Genomic DNA, 23,489 nt, shown 5'->3' with positions numbered 1-23,489 from the left:
ATGTTCCATGGAGGAGGTCTCACTTCAGACGGATGATAGGTAAGTTCATAACTCTGTACGAGTAAGAAAAGTTCTAGCGATGAGGCATTCCGTTGAGTCTAAGGGCGAGGCTTAAGGCTGAGCGATAGCCTTTAACCGCCAAGGCGCATTTCCTCACGCAAAAACAACCACAGAAGACTTTCCACTTTGCCTAGTACTGCTGCTTGTGATTTCTGCAGGTATCTAGACATCCTACTCACAACTTGTTGCAAAATCCTTTCTGAGTGAGGAGATGCTGGATAGTTTCCCGGCGTGAAGTTGTAGCAAAGCTACCTCTTTGTGGAAAATGTTGGTGGTTTGAGTATATCGTGTCGTGGAGGGAGTTCTCTAGGAGACTCCATCAGGAGTTGGAGAAGGTCTGGAAACCATTACGCATGATGCCATAGCAGAGCTATGAGAGTCACTGAGAGGTTGACCAATGTACTGGCCTTGTTGTGTACCCTCCTCATCAGACAGAACTGGGTAAAGGAGTAAATGTCGATGTTGTCTCACCATTGTTGGAATGCATCTTGCCAGAGAGCCTTGGGGTCTGGGACTGGGGAGCAGTACAACAAGAACCTGAAGTTTAGGGCCGTTGCAAAGAGATCCACAGTTGGAGAACCCTACAAAGTCAGGACTTTGTTAGTTACTAGATGATCCAAAGATCACTCGGTACTCACTATCTGCAATGCTCTGCTCAGATTGTCGGCGAGCACATTCCTTTTGACTGGAATGAAGCGTACTGATAGTGGTATAGAGTGAATCTCGGCCCATCTCAATATCTTTACTGCTAGATGGGATAGGGGCTGCGAAAAGGTACCTCTTTGTTTGTTGATGTAACCCACTACTGTGGTGTTGTCGCTCATCACCACCAAGTGGCCCGCCAGGAACTAATGGAACTGTTGAAGGGCCAGAAAACGAATTTTGAGCGAAGCGAAAAATTTATTTTTTGGCTCAGGCCATGTCGTCCTGATGGAAGGTTCTGTTAAGTAGCTTCCTATGGTACATTTGACTACAGTGATATTCCAAGAGAATTTACCTTTAGGTCTCTAGAATTCTAACTCCTGGCCCGAATATCCTTAAAGTTTCCCTAAAGGATATCGCATAATATCAGGGGACGTATATCTTGATACGACACATAGCAATCTTCACACCGAATAGCGTTTTCGCTTCGAGGGGGAAAGTGGCAAAAATAGAAGGAGAGCCGTTATCAAGGTACCCTTCCTCCTTTACTACCTTGAGTATCTAGATGGTGCCATCGTCGCCACCATGTTTATTCCTTGTAGCGTTGAGCAAGGTGTTACAGATACAGTAGCTTCTGGAGGGATCCTGCCAAGGCCTTTTCATAGAAAGGAGGGAGGGTCCATCAGGACAACATGGCTATCTCGTCCAAAAATAGATTTTTCGCTTCGCTCAAAATCTGTTTTTTGGGCTCAAGCCATGTCGTTCTGATGGAAGGTTACCAGAGCATTAATGCATCTGTGGATTTCCAAATAAGCCTTAACCTCAAGACAATATTTCCTTGGTCACTCAGACCTTAGAGACATAGGACGTTAACGTTATACAGTACGTCATTACTTCTAATCATGAACTAAGTTAGTGCTACCTGCGCCCTGCAGGGAAGAGTCATACCAGACTCAGGAAAAGTCTCGAGGTTTTCATATCTCATATGAACAAACCTAGCAACAAAAGCATACAGGTCTCACTGTATACAAAACCTGTCGAAGTTTGTATTCTCAATACGAACAAAGGTTTACGTAAGCCACCATAGCATCCAAGGCATACAGGCTTAGCTGTATGCAACAACAGAGAAGTTTGTATCCGTGTAGGAACAAAGTATGCATAGGCAGAAAAAGGTTGTATTCATGTAAGAACAAAGTTATTTCTATTGTTCTTATGTCAATATGCAGATTATAAGGGAATAAATAAATAATACTCACACATATCATTATTTATTTAGATTTGGGGCGAAATAAGACGCAAATACCAATCAATTATTTATTGGTAATCAATAAATAGTAATGCAACACACATTCTATAGTTACACTAAAAATGCTAGTGAATATAAAGAAACATAAAAATGCAGATGAGACCAGAAATACTAGTTTCACCTGAAAGGAAACGATAGTTAATGCCACCAAACTGAAAATTTAATAAATTTTCTAATATGCATTTCTGTGAATGACTGTCTTTTCACACTGTGTAAAGAACACATGGCACATGTGTTAACTCTATGTTTCTTCACCTTTAATAACTGGAACAGGCCATAGTGTCACCCTGGTGACACTTCACTTTACATGTTGCACTGTAAGGTTTCAACACGTACACCCTATACATGACAGTCCCAATCAATTCACTGTTCCTCGCAGCGCTAAGCAACAGGTTTTAGCACACTACCTGCTGCCACCACATACCTTTTCAACTCTTGCACTCTGGATGACTTCCATCCAGTATACGAGCGAAGGCGCTCAAAATCCATGTATTGGAAGAAGTTCAATGACGAAGTCATTTTTCTAGGATCGTGACCTGCGGGTGTACTGTCAGGATCCGCTCGGCAAATGAAGTAGGTGATCTTCGCCCTTAGTTGTTTTAGGGATAAGTTTGAGCCCGATGTTTCTCCTTTAAAGAGCTGTCCTCCCCTGAAGTCTGAAGTTCTATGAAAATAGACCTTTAGGCACTCTACTGGACACAGCGAGACATCTTCCTTCAGAGGGCAGATTCTCCAGGGACCCCACCTTTTGGTAGGTAGCTCGTTCTTGGCGAGAAACATTGGGTCAGGAAAGAGATTCGGTTCTCCCGCTTCTGTGAACTGAATATGACCCTTATCCCAAGAAAGGGCCACTATTTCACTAACTCTGGCCCCGAGGCTAGAGCAAACAAGAATATAACTTTTTGAGTCAGATCTTTCAGAGAGCAGTCCTCATTGTTCACTGTTAAGGCAAAGTGTAGGACCTTATCAAAGGACCATGAAATGGGCTTCGGAGGTGCTGCAGGCCTAAGTCTAGCACAGGCCTTAGGGATCTTGTTAAAGATTTCAGTGGATAAGTCTACTTGGAAGGCATAAAGCAAAGGTCTAGTCAAGGCTGATTTACACATTATTGTGTTGGCTGCTAAACCTTGTCCATGAAGGTGGATAAAGAAGGATAAACAGAAATCTGTTGAGATCTCTTTTGGTTTTCTTGCCTTGACAAAAGCAACCCACTTCTTCCAAGATGACTCGTATTGCCTTCTGGTAGATTTAGACCTATATTCTTCTAAGAAGTCTATAGTGTCTTTCGAGATCCCAAACCCTTTCTTAACTGCTAAGGAGAGAAATCATGAGATGAAGGTCTTGGGTTTTCTGTGATGAAGCGAAGACGGTCGAGCCCCGCACCCGCTGAGCCAGAACTGGGTCCGGCAGAGGGACCAGCCTCAGTCGCAACCCCAATACTAGAGGGAACCAATCGCTCGTCGGTCACCCGGGAGCCACTAGGGCTGCTGCTCCCCGAAAGGACCTCAGCCTGTCGAGGACCTTCAACAGAAGGTTGGTTGGAAGGAACAGGTAAATCCCGGTCCATCTGTTTCAGTCAAGGGACATGGCGTCCACCGCTTCCGCTGGAGGGTCCTCTTATGGGGCCACGTAACGAGGTAGCTTCTTGTTGTCGCTGGTCGCGAAGAGGTCGATCTGCAGTTCTGGGACTTGACGTAAGATGAAGAAGAATGATCCTGCGTCTAGGGACCATTCTGACTATCGGCGTGAGCCTGGATAGAGCGTCCGCCGTCACATTGTGGAACCCTTGAAGGTGAACTGCTGATAAGTGCCATCTCTTCTTTTCCGCCAAGCGGAAGATGGCCAACATCACTTGGTTGATTTGGGGTGATCTCGAACCTTGACTATTCAAACATCTCACTATCACCTCGCTGTCCAGAATCTGTCTTATGTGGACTGCATGGCGAGGGGACAATTTCTTCAGCGTGATAAAAACTGCCATGGCTTCCAAAATGTTGATGTGGAAGGTCTTGAATAGAGAGGACCAAGCCCCTTGGACTTTCCGTTGGTGAGAGTGACCTCCCCATCCTTCTTTTGATGCGTCCATGTGGATGATGACTGAAGGTAAAGGTGGTTGCAGAGGCACAGACCTCTTCAGGTTCTTGGCCTTCGACCATGGCTTGAGAAGTGATCGTAGTCGAGTCGGTATTGGTCTTCTTAGATCTCTTCGAGCGTTTGATGCGTATCTTCTCCAGACACCTGATGCATCCTTTAACTGTGCTTTTAGCACCGGGTCTGTCACTGATGCAAACTGAAGGGAGCCCGGCACTCTCTCCTGTTGGGGTCTTGATATCCTGTTGGATTTCAGTAGTCTCTTGTCAGATCCCGCTATCTCTCTCCTCTTCTTTGATGGAATGGAGAACGCGGTGTGACTGTAGGTTCCAATGTATTCCAAGACATTAAAACTCCTGAGCTGGAGATAGTCGAGACTTTTTGACGTTCATTTTGAATCCCAGATGTTCCAGGAATTTGATCACTTTCTTGGATGCTTGCATGCATTCCATCTCAGATGCTGCCCACACCAGCCAATCATCCAGGTAGGCTACCACCTGGAAACCTTCTAGGCGTAGTTGTTGAACGACAGCATCTGCAAGCTTTGTAAAGATCCTTGGGGCTATGTTTAGTCCAAAGGGAATGGCTCTGAAGACGTATTTCTTCTTCTGTAGCCTGAATCCTTGGTAAGAGGAGAGTTGGCGATTGATTGGAATAGGCCAATGGGCATCTGCCATGTCTATCAAGACTGTGTACGCCCGTTTTGGCAGCAGGGTCCTTATGTGTTGAAGGGTCAGCATCCTGAACTTGTAGTTTTCTATGAACTTGTTGAGTGGCGACAAGTCCAGAATGACTCTGAGTTTGTCTGAGTCCTTGGGAACACAAAACAGCCTTCCTTGGAATTTGATGGACTTTGCCCTCCTTATCACCCGTTTGCTCAAGAGTTCTCCGAAATGATTGGAGTCTTCCTCCTACCAGAAGCATCTCATTACTTTGGTTGTACAGAGGACTTGCCTCCTTGACCGCGCACTCCCCTACCCCCTCTTCCTCTTGAGGGGCGTCCAGAGGAACCTCTATTTGACCCTCTACCTTTAGGACGAAAGGTAGTGATTTGCTTCTCATAGGTGGGAGTAAATGCTGGTGACTGGGTCACCATCTCCTGGGGTACCATCTGGTGGGTGTTGGAGTTGTGCCACCATCTGGGGCACCGCGGTCATCGGAAGTTGTTGTTGTTGTTGTTGCTGTCTGGCGGGGCGAGAGGGCAACCTTGGCCTCTTTGCCTTCCTCTTCAGTTGGGGACCCTCATCCAGGGAAGACTTCCTCTTAGCCGACATACCCCACTTTTGGAGAAGATTCCTGTTCTCCGTGGCAGCCTTGTCTACTATTTCCTAGACCACTTCACTCAGGAAGAGATCCTTTCCCCAGATATTGAAAGATATCAGCTTCCTGGGTTCGTGCTTCACTGCAGCCGAAGTAAGCACGAACTCCCTACATGCCCTTCTGGCCCTAACGAAGACATATAGGTCCTTGATCAGTGTTGCCAAGTGTGACTTGGCCACGACCATAAACATGTCTTGAGATCTATGGTCACTTGCCATTGCCTCAAAGGTAGTCTGGAGGGACAGAGATGCAGCAAGCCTTTCCTTTGTCTCTTGCACTCTGCGCGAGAAAGTCAGACAACTTAGGGAGGTTTTCACTGAACTGGCGTCCAGCAATATCCGCCTCCAACTTCCCGACTGAGAAGGTAAGATGTATTTCCTTCCAGTCCTTGTGATCTGTAGGCAGAGCTAGGGATAAGGGTCTACACTCCTCAAGCGTAGGACAAGGTTTCCCAGCTTCTGCTGCCTTGAACCCTTTTTCCGCACAGGGAAAGGCCAGTGTAGCTGGAGCAAGAAAAGAAGGGTGTTATTACTCAGGGCTGGTACTTTAGAGTTAGTGAAGTCCCTGTCTTTCAAACTGCTAGCCATTAAAGCCTGAGCTTTTCCATGGTCAAGAATGATGAACTCTTTCGGCTCTGTCTCCTCCTTAGACACAGGTTCCACCTTCAGACGGACGAAGCAGTCTGGATAAGACTCAAAGCCGGGCCAAAAGTCGACATCTTCAATGAGGACGGCTCCCAGCTTCTCTGAAATAAATATCTTCCCGTTTGTGATCAGCATGTACTCTGCATGCCTCCAAGGGTTTACTTCAGAACATGAAAGAAAATCCTTCACGTTGAGTCTCTTGTGAGACCCCCGGGACGCTGCGAGAGGATGTATCTCCTTCCTCAATGCAGCTTCCCTTTCTTCACTCTGCTTCTGAAAATTCTCCATCATTGACATGAGGGTAGACAGGGTTTTCCCCATTTCATCAGATGGAGGAGCAGAGGATGTAGAGAGCACTGGTTCTGGGGCTGGAACCGACGAAACGGACACCGATTCGACTTCATCCTCTTCAGTTTCAGGAGCCAAGGTAGACTCCTCTTCCTGACCTTCTTGCGGTCCTTCTCGGTGTCTTCTGACACCTCTGACATCCTCTCATCTAGATGGATGTCCTTCATCGCATCCGAGACATCCGTATCTACAGAAATCTGGACGCAAGGGATCTCAGGGCGAGGCTGTGTTATGACGGCATCCGCAGATGCCTTAGGGAACAGATAGGCCAGCATCCGCTCATTCGGAAGGTAAGGCCCCGTGGCGTTCTTCTGGAAGCCACGGACCTATCTACGCAGCTTACTCCGTGCTGCATCCCTTGACTCCGTTGTCTTGGGGTCATCAAAGGCCTCAGTAACTAAGGCTTTGTATACATTACACACCTAGGGGTCCCAATACTTGAGAGTTCCCTTGGTGATGGAACAGAGGGAGTGCGCCCTGCACTCCTCGTGGCCGCAGAAGTCCTTGCTCCTGACGTTGCAGAAGACTCGCAGGCACTTAGGGTGGTCCTCCTGTAAAGAGAGGAAAACAAAATGAGTATATGGTAATTCATCTCACTTGATAAACTATATAAATATTATTAATAATATTTTGCATTTTATTGAATATAGCTTAGGATAGGCAAGCTAGAAATGAATTAGGAAAGACACATACATGTGTTTCCTGTCCAGCCAATTGCTGTGACCTCCCTCAAGATTAAAGCCTACGGTTATCCTATTCAGGAGGCCCATTAGAAGAGTTCTACCCTGTAAGGATAGATAAGTGTAACTTAACACTGACTTCCCAAAGGTTTAATATTGAGGGTCATTTGTAACTGACCATCTATCAGTGTATGGAAAGAATTTCCTTTCCTTATATAGTATAGTCTCAACAATAGACTGCGCATGGACACACAGAGTATGTTGGAAATTTAACTACTGTATACTTTATACTATAGTTTTCTGTTTGCAGTATGATCTATACTGCAAATATACTGGCTACTGTATAGTCATATACTGTAGTTCTAGCCCGCATGTTGCCGGCAAGGCTAGCACCTGGGGCACAGTTCACCGTCAACCCGCTGGTTGTCGGCGGCTTGCCGGCTGTCGGCGCACTAGTCCAGCCGGCATCTTGCCGGTCAGGGTAGTGGCCAGCAGCTGCTGGTTAGGTTAGTACCGGGCGGCACTAACCGATAGAGAGAGAGAGAAAGCAAGGAGTGAAGGATGATGTAAGAGCTCTGTCTTACTGCCTTCCTCCAGAATGATGGTTCAAATGGAAGGTGAGAATGTATTGTTCAGGCTTCCACCCATCCACAAGCATTGCCTGTCCCTGACGGCCACAGGTTTGTGAATAGCAGTCCAAGAGAGGACTGAAGAACACACTACAGTAAAGGGATCCTCTGCCAGCAGCCGGCCCAGCCGGCACAGCTCTCCCAGAGTCTTGCGTCCATAAGGGAAAGCTGAGCGACTAGGCCACTACAAGCAGAAGCCTGAGCCAGCCCTACAACCTGCCAGCAAGCGGTGAGATTGTAGGACGATGACCAAATGGTTGCGATGGCTAGGCCATCACTAAAAGACAAGAGGGGGAAATAGAAAAGGGTCCTGCATGAGGTGTGGAAGGAGCCGGCAGGGTTGCCGGTCCTACCACACCCTAAAGAAACTCTGTTTCAGTATCGGCGCCATCCTAGGCGGCAGGAGAAAATCTATTCTCCATCCTAGGGTCTGCCAATACAGTTAAGCGGCCGGCAGCAATCTTGCCGCCAGCCCTAAACAAGAGAGAAACAGAGTTCCAGTGCCATCCTCGGCGGCAGAAGAATGTCTATTCTTCAGCCTAGGGTCTGCAAGCACAGGACTAGTCTACTAGACCACAGGGAACAAATGACAAATTCGTAGATAATTTGTATTTTTCCTAACTATATAAACCTTAGCTATTTAATAGGGGTATTACTTTCGGCGTAGCTGAAATGACGAGCCATCAAAATTTAACGAGGGTTTACTACCCACACCGCTAGTTAGCGGGGAGTAGGGGAGGGTAGCTTGCTAACCCCCCCCCCCCCCCCACACCACACACCTGTGCTTGAGCTCACTTTGCTTGAAGGTAGGACTTCAAGGGGGATAGGGCTGGCGGGCAAGTTTGGTTAAATAGCTAAGGTTTGTATAGTTAGGAAAAATACAAATTATCTACGAATTTGTCATTTGTTCCGTAACTGGAATGCAAACCGCTATTTAATAGGGGTGACTCACCCATTAGGAAGGGTGGACATCCCAGCCAGTCTGGCTTTTTGGCTTTGCCCGGGGACTCGTTATTTGTGTGTGTAGGCACCCAAGAAATAAGGAGTCCCTGCACCTCGCCAGAACCTTGCTACCCAAGGACTGCAGCCTACGCAAGCTGTGTGTGAAGGTATGAAGAAGTGTGACTCGTCCTAGGAAGTTGTTCTGGAGTTCTTTAGATGGAAACTTGTAGACTAGGACTTTCCCAATACCACCTCATCAAGGTATGGGGACATAACAGCATTAATCTTAATACTAGGAACACAAGGAAGCATGGTTTACCTGCAGTGGTTTGAGGTCAGCTGTGCAGAGAACCCAGGATGCTGCTTTCCCCAAGAGAGGGGATTATGAAGAAAAGAATAAGGGCCAGTCAAACCTTTTCATTCATGCAGACTAAAACTGGGTGACAATGCCCTCAACCTCCTGCTACTTGTCCAATAAGGAGCTTGAGGTTTTAAACCAGCTGTTGTGCAGCCACCACAGGGCCGATAGCGAACGTATCGAGCCTCCTGTGGGTCAAGTCTTGCAGGTAGTGGGCTGTGAACGTTGTTTGACGTTTCCACACCCCCCTCTTGAAGAATCTGATTCATTGAGAAATTTCTTTTGAAGGCCAGGGACGTAGTTATGCCCCTGACATGTGCTCTAGGGCGACGTGACGGAGGAGGATCTGGATTCAAGGCCAGGTCAATGACCCTACGAATCCATGCAGAGACGGTGTTCTTGGTGAGCCTCCTCTTAGTCCTTTCTGTGCTGACGAATAGTGCTGGCAGGCACATGAGGACGGACTGCAGCTGTTCTTTTGAGGTATAGCCTCAAGCTCCTTACTGGGCATAGTAAGAGATGGTCTGGGTCATCTGTTACAGAACGGAGACTAGAAATCCGGAAGGAGTCCAATCGAGGATCCGCCACTCCAGGATTTTGAGTCTTGGCAATAAACTCAGGGACGAAGCTGAACGTTACCTCCCCCCATCCCCTTGAATGGGCGATGTCATACGAGATACCGTGAAGTTCACTGATTCTCTTGGCCGAGGCCAAAGCAAGCAGAAAAACCGTCTTCCAGGTTAGGTGACGATCTGATGCCTGGCGGAATGGTTCATAGGGAGGTCTCTTAAGAGACCTGAGAACTCGAACCACGTTCCATAGGGGAAGTCTCACTTCCGACTGAGGGCAGGTAAGTTCATAACTACAGTGGAACCTCTACATCCGATCGTATCTACATCCGAATTTTCCAACATCCGAAGTAAAATTCGAGCAAATTTTTGACTCTACACCCGAATTTTATTTCGACACACGAAGTAAGTAATTTTCGTCGTACCGGTTGTATCCGAATTTTTCGACACGCGAAGTACAATTCGAACACGTTCCTACTCTACACCCGAATTTTTTTTTCGACACCCGAAGTAAACAATACTCGTATGCGTAGTCGGTGCTCATAGCGCCTGATGTGTTTTTTATTTCCGCCAATAGAAGGCAGCACTTCAACCTCAGAGGGACCCTCAATTAGCGTGGCTTGGGTCAGTCCTCTGTTCTCGTTGGTTTTCTGTGGTTGTGCCCTGTGCGTTCTGCTATTAATTGTGTTTTAATCGTGATTTTTTACGTTCATCCTTTTACGGTATTTTACTAAAATCATGGGTCCTAAAAGGCTTAGTTTCGCAAGTGGTAGTGGTAGTGGTGAGAAAAGGAATAAGGGAATGCTTTCTTTAGAAGTAAAGCAAGGAATTATTGAAAAGCATGAGCGTGGCGTCCGTATGAGTGAACTTGCAATAAGTTCCACGCAAATAAAAGAGGTGTTAGGAAAATATCAAGACGTGGTCGACTTCATCGACAAATACCATCCAAAGAAATTGCAGGTTTGTCGTGTAGTTGCGCAGTTTGATGATGTTTCCCTAACTTATTTTCGAAACATTCTGAAAAGCTGTACCAAGCAACTTTCTATCGATAGCTTCTTTAAAAAAACTACGAAGCGAACTTGTGATGAAGAGGAAGTGGTTCAAAGAAAACAGCAAAGAGTGAAGAGAAAAAAATTCAATCAATTTTAAGTGTAGAGAGTGAAAGTGATTAAAATTAATCATCAAAAAGAAATTAAGAAAATGTAAAAAAAAAAATTTAAATTATAAAAAAAAAAAAAAATAAGCTAAGTTATGTTAAAGTTCACTTAGTGTAAGTTAGAATAAGTTACGGTAGTGTATGTTTATCGTAGTTAACCTCTCTACCTCCTCGCCGCCCGTCCGTCTCCTCTCTGTGTAGCAAGACTAACAACACCTGCGCTGGAGTTTCTAAGGTAAAGTGACGCTAAAAACCCGTTTCTTATTTATCATTTTTTGCTAATTCTTCTTATTTACATGTCTATTCTTCTTATTTACATGTCTATTATCTAATTTAGTGTTCATTATTCTCATGGAAAAATTATGTGTAGTAGTTTATTAAGAAGTTATCATAGGTTTTTGGGCTCAACCACGGATTAATCCTATTTCAATGTATTCTTATGGGAAAATTCGTTTCGACATCCGACCATTTTCTACATCCGAAGTTGGTTCTGGAACGGATTAAATTCGTATGTAGAGGTTCCACTGTACGTATGAGTAGGGAAAGTTCTAGCGATGAAGAAATGTCCATTCCTTTCAGCCTGAAAGCTAGACTTAAGGCCGAGCGATAGCCTTTCACTGCCGAGACTGAAAAGCGCATTTCTTCAGGCAAATACAAGAGGAACTCCGCTATTGTTGGAATAGTGGCATCGAGTGGAGAGAGACCCCTTCCACGACACCAACCACAGAAGACTTTCCACTTTGCCTGGTAGACTGCTGCAGAAGACTTTCGCAGGTGTCCAGACATCCTGACAGAAACTTGTTGCGAAAATCCTCTCTCAGAGAGGAGATGCTGGATAGTCTCCAGGCGTGAAGTCGTAGTGAACCTACGGCTTTGTGAAAGATATTGGCATGTGGTTGTTTGAGAAGATTGTGTCGTGGAGGAAGTTCTCTTGGCGGCTCCGTTAGGAGTTGCAGAAGGTCCGGGAACCATTCTGCATGATGCCATAGCGGAGCTATGAGGGTAATTGAAAGACGGACCGATGTTCTGGTCTTGTTAAGTACCCTCCTCATCAGACAGAACGGGGGGAAAAACGTAAACGTCGATGTTGTCCCACCGTTGTTGGAAAGCATCTTGCCAGAGAGCATTGGGGTCTGGGACTGGGGAACAGTACAGTGGGAGCCTGAAGTTCAGAGCCGTTGCGAAAAGATCCACAGTTGGAGAACCCCACAAAGTCAGGACTTTGTTGGCTACTAGATGATCCAAAGACCACTCGGTACTCACTATCTGAGATGCTCTGCTCAGATTGTCGGCGAGCACATTCCTTTAGCCTGGAATGAAGCGTGCCGATAGTGGTATCGAGTGGATTTCGGCCCATCTCAGTATCTCTACTGCTAGATGGGATAGTTGCTGCGAAAAAGTACCTCCTTGTTTGATGATGTAGGCCACTACTGTGGTGTTATCGCTCATCACCACCACAGTGTGACTTGCCAGGTACTGTTGGAACTGTTGAAGGGCCAGGAAGACAGCCTTCATCTCTAGGAGATTTATATGGAGATACTTTTCCGACTCTGACCAAAGGCCTGAGGTCGTGTGGTGCAGCACGTGGGCCCCCCACCCTTTCTTTGAAGTGTCCGAAAACGGCATCAAATCCGAGGGGAGGACAAGAAGATCCACTCCTTTTTGTAGGTTCTCGTCTGCCACCCACCACTGGAGGTCCATCAGTTCCGCAGGTCCCATGGGGATCTGGACGTACGGGAAATCGTAACCTTGATTCCACCGGGACTTGAGTCGCCACGAGAGGGATCTCATCCTGAGGCGACCGTTGGGAACTAGACGGGCCAGCAATGAAATGTGACCGAGAAGACGTAACCACTATTGGGCTGCAAATTCTTCTCGTCTGAGAAAAGGACTGATGGGAAGGCTTTGTGGAGATTGGTGTCTATAATCATGCCTAGGTATACCAGTTTTTGAGTGGGAAGCAGTGAGGACTTCGAGATTTGCCACGATCCCCAGATCTTGGCAAAGTCTCAGAAGTTTGTCTCGGTGTTGAAGAAGGGATGACAGAGTCTGCTAGGATTAACCAGTCGTCCAGATAGCGGAGGAGACGGATGCCAATCCTGTGTGCCCACAATGATATTAGGGTGACCACTTTGGTGAAAACTTGAGGTGCTGTGAAGAGACCGAAGCACAGCACCTTGAACTGGTACTTTTTGTTGTCTAGGTTGAATCTTAAGTACAGTACTTCCTTGAAGACGGATGGACTTGGATCTGGAAGTACGCGTCCTTTAGGCCCAGTGTACACATGAAGTCTTGCAGTCTTACTGCTAGGCTGACCGTGTCCGCCGTCTCCATGCTGAACGGAGTTTGTTTGACAAACTTGTTCAGAGCTGAGAGGTCGATGACAGGTCTCCAGCCTCCAGACGCCTTCTTTACAACAAAGAGTCGACTGAAGAAGCCTGGAGATTCGTCGAGGACCTCTTGGAGAGTGCCCTTCTTCAACAGGGCCTGGACTTCTGCCCGAAGGGCTTGCCCCCTTGCCGATCCCATGGCAAGGGAGCTCAATGACACTGGATTCGTCGTCAGGGGAGGTAGAGTGTTATGAATGGGACGTGATATCCTTGACTGATCATGGAAATCGTCCAGGAATCGGCCCCAAGTTGCTTTCAGCTGTCTGAGCAACTTCGTAGGCATCCCCTCACTGGTGGACATGCAGGGGGACTGCCTATCCTAGCGTTTGCGGCCTCGGCTGCTCCCTCTAGGATTCTTGCCTACCCTGGAGGACTTTTTGCCTTTCCTATCCTTGACAGGAAAGGGCTTAGACACCACGGTCTTCGCTGCTGTCGTCGTTTTAGCGGTCTTGGCTGGACGGGACTGCTGTGGTGCTGGAGGCTTATAGGGCTTAGATGTTAAAGCCCTATGAAGGAGGGAGTCTTGATGAGACTTCTCCACCTCTCAGCGGCCTGTTCCACATCCTTAGGCTCAAACAGGATGGATACCTCTAAAGAGGAATGTCTGAGCCTATTAATCTCGGTGCTAGGGACCTTCTGATGGAATCTCTCAGCTACCGCATCCCGACGTTTCAGGATGGCGTTTGCCCACAAGTTCGAGACTTGGTGGGCCAGAAACTCGATTGTGCGAGTACCCAAGAGAAGGAAAGTTTCCATAGATTTCCTAGTACGTTCTTTAGAAAAGTCCTCAGAACGTATCAGGATACCTAAGGTCCCTAACCAGATGTCGAGCCACAAAGTGGCTTGCATAGCACACTTCGCAACTTTCTTCTGGTTAAGGATCTCGGTTGCCGAGAATGAGACCTGCCGGTTGGAGTCTCTCTCAAGAGGGACTCCCCTGGTCAACTCTTCCAACGAGTGGTGAGGTAGAAGAGCTAAACAAGGCTCCTTAAGGATCTCGAAGTACCTTGGTGGCACTGGAACGGTTGGAGGAGGACATCTCGGAGAGCTGTACAGCGATCTTGTCCTTCGTACTCTTAACCCCCTGAGACCAGGGCAGAGCTGCACTGGTCTTGGAGGGTTTCTGAGTACCGAATACACGGCCCAAGACCATGTCCTTGCCCTCTCGAGGAGGGATCTCTGGGTCGGAAAACCCGTTGAGAGCCCTCATTAGAGTCAGAACTTGCCAAAACGCATGTTCTGACTCTTGCTGTTCTCCTCCTGACGTAGGACTTGCAGCAAAGTCTCCTGTCCCCAAAGGCTCTTCTTGGGGAGAGTCGCGGACGTTTTCCGAGTGGCTAGTTGGCTCCGTCCTAGTCCTTATAGAGGACTTCGGTAATGTCTTAAAGAGTCCTTAGATTCCTTCCTGGGAAGGATGTAGGACTCTAACATTGATGAAGATGGCAAGTTCCTTCCAGTCCCCACCTGAGAAGACACCTCAGCGCGAGGAGAGGTTTCCCCCATTGGTGCGATTGGGGAAAGTCTCACCTCACGTGATTCCTCTGAGGACGAGAAATCTTCGTCTGACAGGGAAGGAAAGATAGTCAGCCCTTGGAGAAGTTACAGCGTCTGGAACTCCTCTTTTCCTCTTCAGAGGGTAGAAACAACCAAGGATCTGTGACCTAATTCAGAGAAAACAGGCTTGAACGCCTGCGTAACGGCTCTGATTAGTACACCGAATCAGGGCTGTCGGCCGACAGACGCGCTGTCAGATATCCCCTTTAAGGGGCAGGAATTGAAGGATCCCTGGAGGAGTTCTCATTGGTGGGTTCGCCTGGAAAGGCTTAGGGATCCTGGACCCCTCTAGATGTTTCCCTTCCGCCACAATGCGCACTGTTATGCGCTTGCGGGAAGGGGAATAAGGCGATGGCGACCTTGCCGTGCGTAACTCAGCAGTCTCGCACGCGGGAGGATATTAACGCTCACGCGGGGGAGCGTAATGGTGCTCGCGCGATGGAGAATACCGAGAATCGCGCGCGCGGGAGACTGCGGGCGTGCGCGCGGGAGACTGCGGGCGTGCGCGCGGGAGACTGCGGGCGTGCGCGCGGGAGACTGCGGGCGTGCGCGCGGGAGACTGCGGGCGTGCGCGCGGGAGACTGCGGGCGTGCGCGCGGGAGACTGATGGCGTACAGGAGCGCGTGCGGGAGACTGTGGGTACACAGGAGCGCGTGCGGGAGACTGTGGGTACACAGGAGCGCGTGCGGGAGACTGTGGGTACACAGGAGCGCGTGCGGGAGACTGTGGGTACACAGGAGCGCGTGCGGGAGACTGTGGGTACACAGGAGCGCGTGCGGGAGACTGTGGGTACACAGGAGCGCGTGCGGGAGACTGATGGCGTACAGGAGCGCGTGCGGGAGACTGTGGGTACACAGGAGCGCGTGCGGGAGACTGTGGGTACACAGGAGCGCATGCGGGAGACTGTGGGTACACAGGAGCGCATGCGGGAGACTGTGGGTACACAGGAGCGCATGCGGGAGACTGTGGGTACACAGGAGCGCATGCGGGAGACTGTGGGTACACAGGAGCGCATGCGGGAGACTGTGGGTACACAGGAGCGCATGCGGGAGACTGTGGGTACACAGGAGCGCATGCGGGAGACTGTGGGTACACAGGAGCGCATGCGGGAGACTGTGGGTAGACAGGAGCGCATGCGGGAGACTGTGGGTACACAGGAGCGCATGCAGGAGACTGTGGGCACACAGGAGGTGAGGTTTGGCGCACAGCTGGGCGTGGGCGTGTCTGCTCAGGCAAAGCCTGGCGTGCAGGAGAACGTGGGCGCGTATGCTCATGAGTGCGAGCATAGTGCGTAGAATAGCTGGGCTCCTGATGGGATGTATGCGCGCGTTGGCGCATACGCCCTTGATGCCCTGTATTAGGGTTTGTTGACGGGGCCCGACGAGCTACACGAGCGTGAAAGTCAGGTTTCGTTGGCGCGTAGCGCGCATCTGCATCCAAGAAGGGCGACGGCAGGTTGGCAGGTCTGTCGGGTGGAAGGTCGACATGTCCTTTGAAAGGACGACCTTCCACCGAAGGAGATCGCGAACGCTCCGCAGAAAGGTCCAGGACCACAGGAACAGTCGGTGATCGATGACAAGGCTCCTCTGCGGGGGAATACAACGAATATGTTGAACCAAAGAGGCGCCTCCTCACCGCAGGTGAAGGAAGGCCTCTCTGGCGAAGAGGAAGGCGAGCCTTGCGACGGATGCGCCCTCTGGGGGCCGTTGGATTAGCAAGCTGACCTTCTGCAGTCCTCCGAAGAGGAGTCTCTGTAAGTGAACTCCCGTGAGGGAGAGAAACACCAGCAGGAGAGCCTGTTGGACTTAGTTTCTCCCTCATTGGTTGAACAGAACCGGGAGAAACTAAGCCGTCAGCTATCGTAAGGTTTGAAGAGGCAGAGGTGATGGGTGATACCGCATTGGATACCTCTGACACCACAACGTCGATAATTGACAGAGGATCAACCTCTGTCAGAGGCAGCGATTGCTTGACAGCGGCACCCAATCAGATGTAGTCAAGTAAGACCTCCTTGGAGGGAGAACCCTCGAGCCCCAAGGAGGATCAAAGCTGAAAAAGAGGGATTAGTGACAAATCCTCCCCCCGGGGGGGAGAGGTGGAGCTGCTTCGCTGGGGAAATCCAGGGCAGGTACGCATAATAACAGAGGGCAACTTCACACACAAAACTGTAAAAGAAATAGCAAAAAAACATTAATGGCTGCCAATGGCGGTGAGGATGAAAGCGGATACGTCCGACTACCATCCGAGCCGAAAGCAAAGTGAGCTCAAGCACAGGTGTGGGAGAGGGGGGGAGCAAGCTACCCTCCCCTACCCCCACTAACTAGCGGTGTGGGTAGTAAACCCTCGTTAAATTTTAATGGCTCGTCATTTCAGCTATGCCGAAAGTAATACCCCTAATAAATAGCGTGGTTTGTATTCAAGTTACGGAACAAAGCTATCTTTATTTATGCTATTTATACCAGGAAAGTCGTTCTGGATAACTAAATAACTCATGCGTTACGAACGACAGCGCCCATGACGCCTCCGGTTCAGGGAACAGCTCTTCCACTAAGTTTAACTTAATTTCACTGAGGGAAGAGCTAGAATTTATACAACGTAAAGATCAAATACTCAACTTTCCAGAGGCAGAAGAAGCTGGAGATTGCATGATGAATCCAAAATAATACAAAGTAACGAGAGAACAACTGGGAAAATCACCGAGCGAGATCACTACAGATAAAGGAATAAACATGGTGGCGACGATGGTGCCATCTAGATACTCAAGGTAGTAACGGAGGAAGGGTACCTTGATAACGGCTCCCCTTCTATTCTTGCCACTTTCCCCCTCGAAGCGAAAACACTATTCGGGGTGAAGATTGCTATGTGTCGTATCAAGATATACATCCCCTGATATTATGCGATATCCTTAAGGGAAACTTTAAGGAAATTTGCGCCAGGAGTTAGAATTCTGGAGACCTAAAGGTAAATTCTCTGGGAATATCACTGTAGTCAAATATACCCTAGGAAGCTACTTAAAGGAACCTTCCATCAGGATGACATGGACTGAGCCCTAAAAGACAGCTTTCATCTCTACAAGATTTATGTGGAGGTACTCTTCCGACTCTGACCAGAGGCCTGAGGTCGTGTGGTGCAGCACGTGGGCCCCCAACCCTTTTTTTGAAGCGTCTGAGAACAGCATCAAATCTGGGGAGAGGACGAGAAGATGTACTCCATTTCGTAAATTCTTGTCAGACACCTACCATCCGAGGTCCCTCTGTTCCGCTGATCCCATGGGGATCAGGATGTCCGGGGAGTTGAAAGCCTGATTCCACCAGGACTTGAGTCGCCACTGGAGAGATTGAATCCTGAGGCGATCATTGGGAACTAGACGGGCTAGATATGAAAGGTGCCCGAGAAGACATAGCCACGTCTGGGCTGGAAGTTTTTCTCATCTGAGAAAGGGTCTTGCAACCTTTCTCAGCCTCATTATCCTATCGTCTGATGGGAAGGCTTGTGGAGATTGATGTCTAATTTCATGCCTAAGTATACCAGTCTCTGCATAGGAAGCAGGGAGGACTTCAAGGTTTACCATGATCCCCAGATCTTGGTAAAATCTCAGAAGTTTGTCTGTGTTGAAGAAGGGTTGACACCGAGTCCGCTAGGATTAGCCGGTCGTCCAGATAACGGAGGAGACAGATGCCACTCCTGTGTGCCCAGGACGACACTAGGGCGAACACTGGTGAGAACTTGAGGTGCTGTGGAAAGACCTTAGCACAGCACCTTAAACTGGTATTTCCTGTTGTCTAGGCTGAATCTTAAGTACTTCCTTGAAGATGGATGGATTGGGATCTGGAAGTATGCATCCTTTAGGTCCAGTGTGCACATGAAGTCCTGTAGTCTTACCGCTTGTCTGACTGTGTTTGCCGAATCCATTCTGAACGGAGTTTGCTTGACAAACTTGTTCAGAGCTGTGAGGTCAATGACAAGTCTCAAGCCTCCAGTCACCCTTTTCACAAGAAAGAGTCGACTGAAGAAGCCTGGGGACTCGTCTAGGACCTCCTGGAGAGCACCCTTCTTCAATAAGGTCTGGACTTCTACTCGGAGGTCTAGCCCATTTGTTGATCCCATCACAAAGGAGTCTATTGATACTGGATTCCTGATCAGGGGAGGGAGAGATGTTGTGAATGGAAGCGATACCCTGAATGAATCACGGAGACTGTCCAGGGTTCAGCCCCGAGTTGCTTTCACGTGTCCCAGCAACTTTGTAGGCATTCCCCCAATGGTGGACAAGCAGGGGGAATGCCTATCATAGTGTTTGCGGCCTCAGCCGCTTCCTCTAGGAAATTTTCCTCCCCTGGAGGACTTAGTGCCTTTCCTGAGCATGGTCAGAAAGGGCTTCTTAGACATCACTGTCTTCGCTGCTATCTTGCTTGTCGAAGTCTTAGCTGGACAGGACTGCTGAGGAGCTGGTGGTTTATAGGGCTTGGATGTCACAGTCCTATGGAGGAGGGAGGCCAGGCGAGACTTTCCCCATCTCTCAACAGCTTGTTCCACGTATTTTGACTCAAAAAGAGAGTATCCCTGTAGAGAGGAGTTCCTGAGCCTAGCGATCTTGGCATTCAGGACCTGCTGATGGAATCTCTCAGACATAGCATCCAGACATATGAGGACGGTGTTTGCCCACAACTTTGAGACTTGATGGGCAAGAAACTCGATAGTGCGAGTGCCTGAGAGATGGAGTCTCCATAGCTTTCCTGGTGCGTTCCTTGGAAAAACCCTCGGTTCGCACCAGGACTCCCAGGGTCCCCAACCAAAGAAGAAACCACGAAGTAGCCTGCATGGCATATTATTATTATTATCATTACTAGCTAAGCTACAACCCAAGTGGGAAAAGCAGGATGCTATAAGCCCAAGGGCTCCAACAAGAAAAATAACCCAGTGCGGAAAGGAAAAAATGAAAATAAAATATTCTAAGAAGAGTAACAACATTAAAATAAATATCTCCTATATAAACTATAAAAACTTTAAGAAAACAAGAGGAAGAGAAATAAGATAGAATAGTGTGCTCCAGTGTACCCTCAAGCAAGAGAACTCTAACCCAAGATAGTGGTAGACCATGGTACAGAGGCTATGGCACTACCCAAGAGAACAATGGTTTAATTTTGGATTGTCCTTCTCCTAGAAGAGCTGCTTACCATAGCTTAAGAGTTTCTTCTACCCTTAGCAAGAGTTGAGTGGCCAGTGAACAATTAGTGCAGTAACCCCTTGAGTGAAGATGATCGAGTTCCGAAGTCGTCCAGAAAATTTTAGTACGTCTTATGGCTAATCAACGAGAGGAGTCTACCAGGCTTGAGAAGTCCTCCTGGGCAGAGGTAGGTACTCCCAAGCCGAGAACTTCTCCTGTCTCGCACCACACACTTGACCTGGAAGCTAGTCTAGCTGGAGGGAAAGAAAAAGCAGACCTGCCTAGATTTCTCTTGGACTGCATCCAGTCTCCCAACAATCTTAAAGCTCTCTTAGATAATCTTGAAAGAACCATCTTTGTAAAAATAGGAGCTTGAGTTGCTGTCCCCAAGGTGAACTCTGAAGGGGGGGGGGGGGGGGAGCGTTGAGCAACAGGAACAAAGTGACTAGGAAATTCCTCCGTAAAAACTTTCATTATTTTCTTAAGGTCTAAAGAATGCTGTGCAGTCTTAGGCTCTTCTTCCTCTGATAAGTCTTCCAAAGGCTCAGCTGCGGAAAGGGGATCATCAACATCATCTTCCAACAAGACTTCAGCTGGAATAAAGACGTCTTTGTGCGCTTGTGCGCGAACTAGACGTTGGGCGCCGTGTGCGCCAGCCTGACATCCAGCATCAACTTGCCGTTTGGTGTCCTGATCAACATGAAGTTCAAAGTCACGTCTAACTTGATATGATTGACGCCCGACGTCACGTATAACTTGACGTTCGGCGTCACGTTTGACTGCATGGTGAACGTCATTATCGGTTAACACGTCCGCTTGACAATCAGCTTCACGCCTGGAAGCTTGACGTTTAAGCTCAAGCTTAATCGAGTTATGACGCTCAGGTTGTGAAGCTTCACGACGCTCGGGAAATCGTCGATATGACTGCATAATTGAAGACAGCTTAAGCTGCATGTCCTGAAACAGGCTCAACTTAGGGGCAACTTGCGGTAAAGTTTGGCCCGAAATGTCAGCAATCAATTCGCCTTCTTCCCCGCTCATGTCACGCCTGGAACATCCAGACGACGACACAACAGAGGACATTTGGCAGGAGAACCTTCTTCAGAAGAAGGCAATCGCTCTGGACTGCTCCAATGACTACAGCCAGGCATTTGAGGCGATAAATAACTCTGATCTATTGAGATAATTTTCCTCTTGAGAGGTCTGGAAACTTGACGCCAGTCGCGATTATATTCTTTACTGACCAAAGCGTCATCTGAAGATGAGGTAAACTTAACCTCACCTTTCCTATGGTGAGGGCGAGCGTTTCGTGAAACGTCAACAGAAACGCTCGAAGAGACGTTTGCTCGTGCGGTTACGCCTCTCATTCCCTTTCGCCGATCGACATTCCTTCTCCCGGGGGTTGGGGAGCTTGGAAGAGGTCTTAGGCTAGGTGAACGACAGGTACGAGCAGATGCACCCTCCATAGCACTGAACACATTCCCCGCACTTTTGGCACTAACACTGGCACTTTTAAGCATATTCACATAGAACATAAGTTGGTTCCTGTCCGTAGCAAGCGACTCAACCCTAACACCAAGGGCTTGAATAGCATTCATCATATCCTAGGTGAAGGCTCAGCGGTAACAGTAGGAGGTTCATGAACTACCACTACAGGGGAAGGAATAGGTTCAGGAACACGGGGAGAGGAAAATTCTCTAGATCGAGAAAAACTTCGTCTGACTCTATCTCTCTCTAACTTACGAGTGTACCGATCGAAATCCCGCCACTCACTCTCAGATAACAACACACATTCATCACATCGATCCCCTACTTGACAATTTTTACCTCTACATTTAGTACAAATAGAGTGGGGATCGATAGAGGCCTTAGGAAGGAGGGTTTTACAGCCTTTCACACACTTTCTATAAACTGGGGAAGGGTCAGTCATTTTGGAAAATTCCAGAGAGAGATCAACAAGCAAAGGTCAAAATAATTCAAATCAAAAGAGGTTCAAGAGAATCCGTAAGTAAATCCAATCAAGTGAAAGCCAATTAACCAAAAAAAAAGTACTTCACCAAAGATCTTAGGTTATAACGAGCGAATGTTCCAATGATGTCGCCAGCAATGGCGGCAGAGATCTGAGGACTCCTGGAATGGTTCCAGTTACCTGGCGAGTGGTGGCGCTAGTAGTACACCTAGCTACCCAATCTGCGATTGCCGCGAGTTTTGAATTTCTGCCGTGACGTCAGAGACGTAAGCTGTACAGTATATATATCCACCGATTAAGTCAGACGTTCAAAAATTTAGTGTAATTTCATTTATGTCGGCATTGATTATGGTGGAAATGATCAGCGTTTAGTGTAAAGCTATGGTTACTCATGTGAAATAAGAAAATAACAGCGAAATAGTGCCTCAAAACTCCGATTCCAACTTAATTTTTAGTGGAGGCCAGCACTCCGATTCCAACTTAATTTTTAGGGGGGGCCAGCACATTTATATATATATAAAAACAAAAAAAAGTCAATCATAAGATAAGGAATTATTTGTGATTTACTTTTTCATTATGTAAGGATTTATTTGTAATTTACTTTATCCTATTATGAGGATTTATTCGTGATTTACTTTTAGTTCGTGACCTGGGAAGGGGGGTCCGACTAGCGGTTGTGGCCTGGGGAGGGGGGGGGTCCAGGAGGCTTGCCCCGGCTAGGGGTTGTGACTGGGAAGGGGGGGCTGGGGGCTTGCCCCACCTAGGGGTTGTGACCTGGGAACTACTAAGTTAGGTTAGGTGGGTTTGTTAGGTTCTGTACCCTTTTACAAATATCAAGTGTTAAATAATCACATTTTGGAAATCAAGACTAAGTTGGCTAATAAATATATGACAACGTGATAACATTCATAATGAGTGAAGAGAAGATAATATAGCCTACTTATAAAACTGACGTGAAAGTACGGAAAGTGCTACGGTTTGGGTTGTAGGAACTTGTAGGCTACATTGAAAAATGTAAAGATCTTCCGCGGAGCTCTCCTACACATTTACCATGTATTGTAAACAATTACCTGATATCCCAGTCCAAATCTAGGTAAGGACAAAAATTAATTAGATTCTCAAAGCTAAACTTTTCTCTTGCTTTCACGAAAAACTTAACTTCAAATCAGTAAGTTTAACAAATAACAAAAACCTTGGTTAACCAATTGTACTTACCCTAAAGATTAGCTGTACTAACTAAAACGATGAGAATGACTGATTGAAACATTGTGAAAGCCGAAAGGTCTGTTACTAGGAGTGTAGATTAGAACTTCACAAGTTGGCCGACAGTCGGACAAAAGTCACAATACAAAACGACGACAACAGACTTTGAGTGCCTGAGGCTGAGCAGCGATTGGTTCAAAGACTATATACTGAAGGAAGATAGGAAGGCTCAAAATAGAATGGTAATACGATAGTTGGCAACTCCAAAGTGAACACAATAGTTGATTGCTCCGATTTCAGATGGCGTTGTAGGTATTCATCGTTTGTCGTCTGTTTGTTTACATTCAGAATTTGACAGTTGACTCAAACGAAATCATGGCGCCGACAGTAAAGTAGTCACACAAGTGTGTTGTGTGCCATAAACGAAAAGAAACCGATCCTCATTTGGTATTTTACAGGTTCCC

At 47.7% G+C, this 23,489-nt stretch overlaps 1 long non-coding RNA gene across 1 annotated transcript in view; it reads right to left on the bottom strand.

Annotated features, from left to right (window-relative positions):
* Positions 1 to 23,220, bottom strand: part of LOC137655703 (uncharacterized) — a 96,648-nt gene extending 73,428 nt beyond the window's left edge. Inside the window, exon 1 of the long non-coding RNA XR_011046854.1 lies at positions 23,038 to 23,220. This is a non-coding gene — a long non-coding RNA (uncharacterized lncRNA). The remainder of the gene's footprint in view (positions 1 to 23,037) is intronic.
* Between the last annotated feature and the right edge of the window lie 269 nt (positions 23,221 to 23,489).

This window comes from Palaemon carinicauda, chromosome 16 (genome assembly GCF_036898095.1).
Source record: "Palaemon carinicauda isolate YSFRI2023 chromosome 16, ASM3689809v2, whole genome shotgun sequence".
Lineage (NCBI taxonomy): Eukaryota > Metazoa > Arthropoda > Malacostraca > Decapoda > Palaemonidae > Palaemon > Palaemon carinicauda.
The sequence above is the reverse complement of the archived record's forward strand: the minus strand, read 5'-3'. Positions and strand labels throughout refer to the sequence as shown.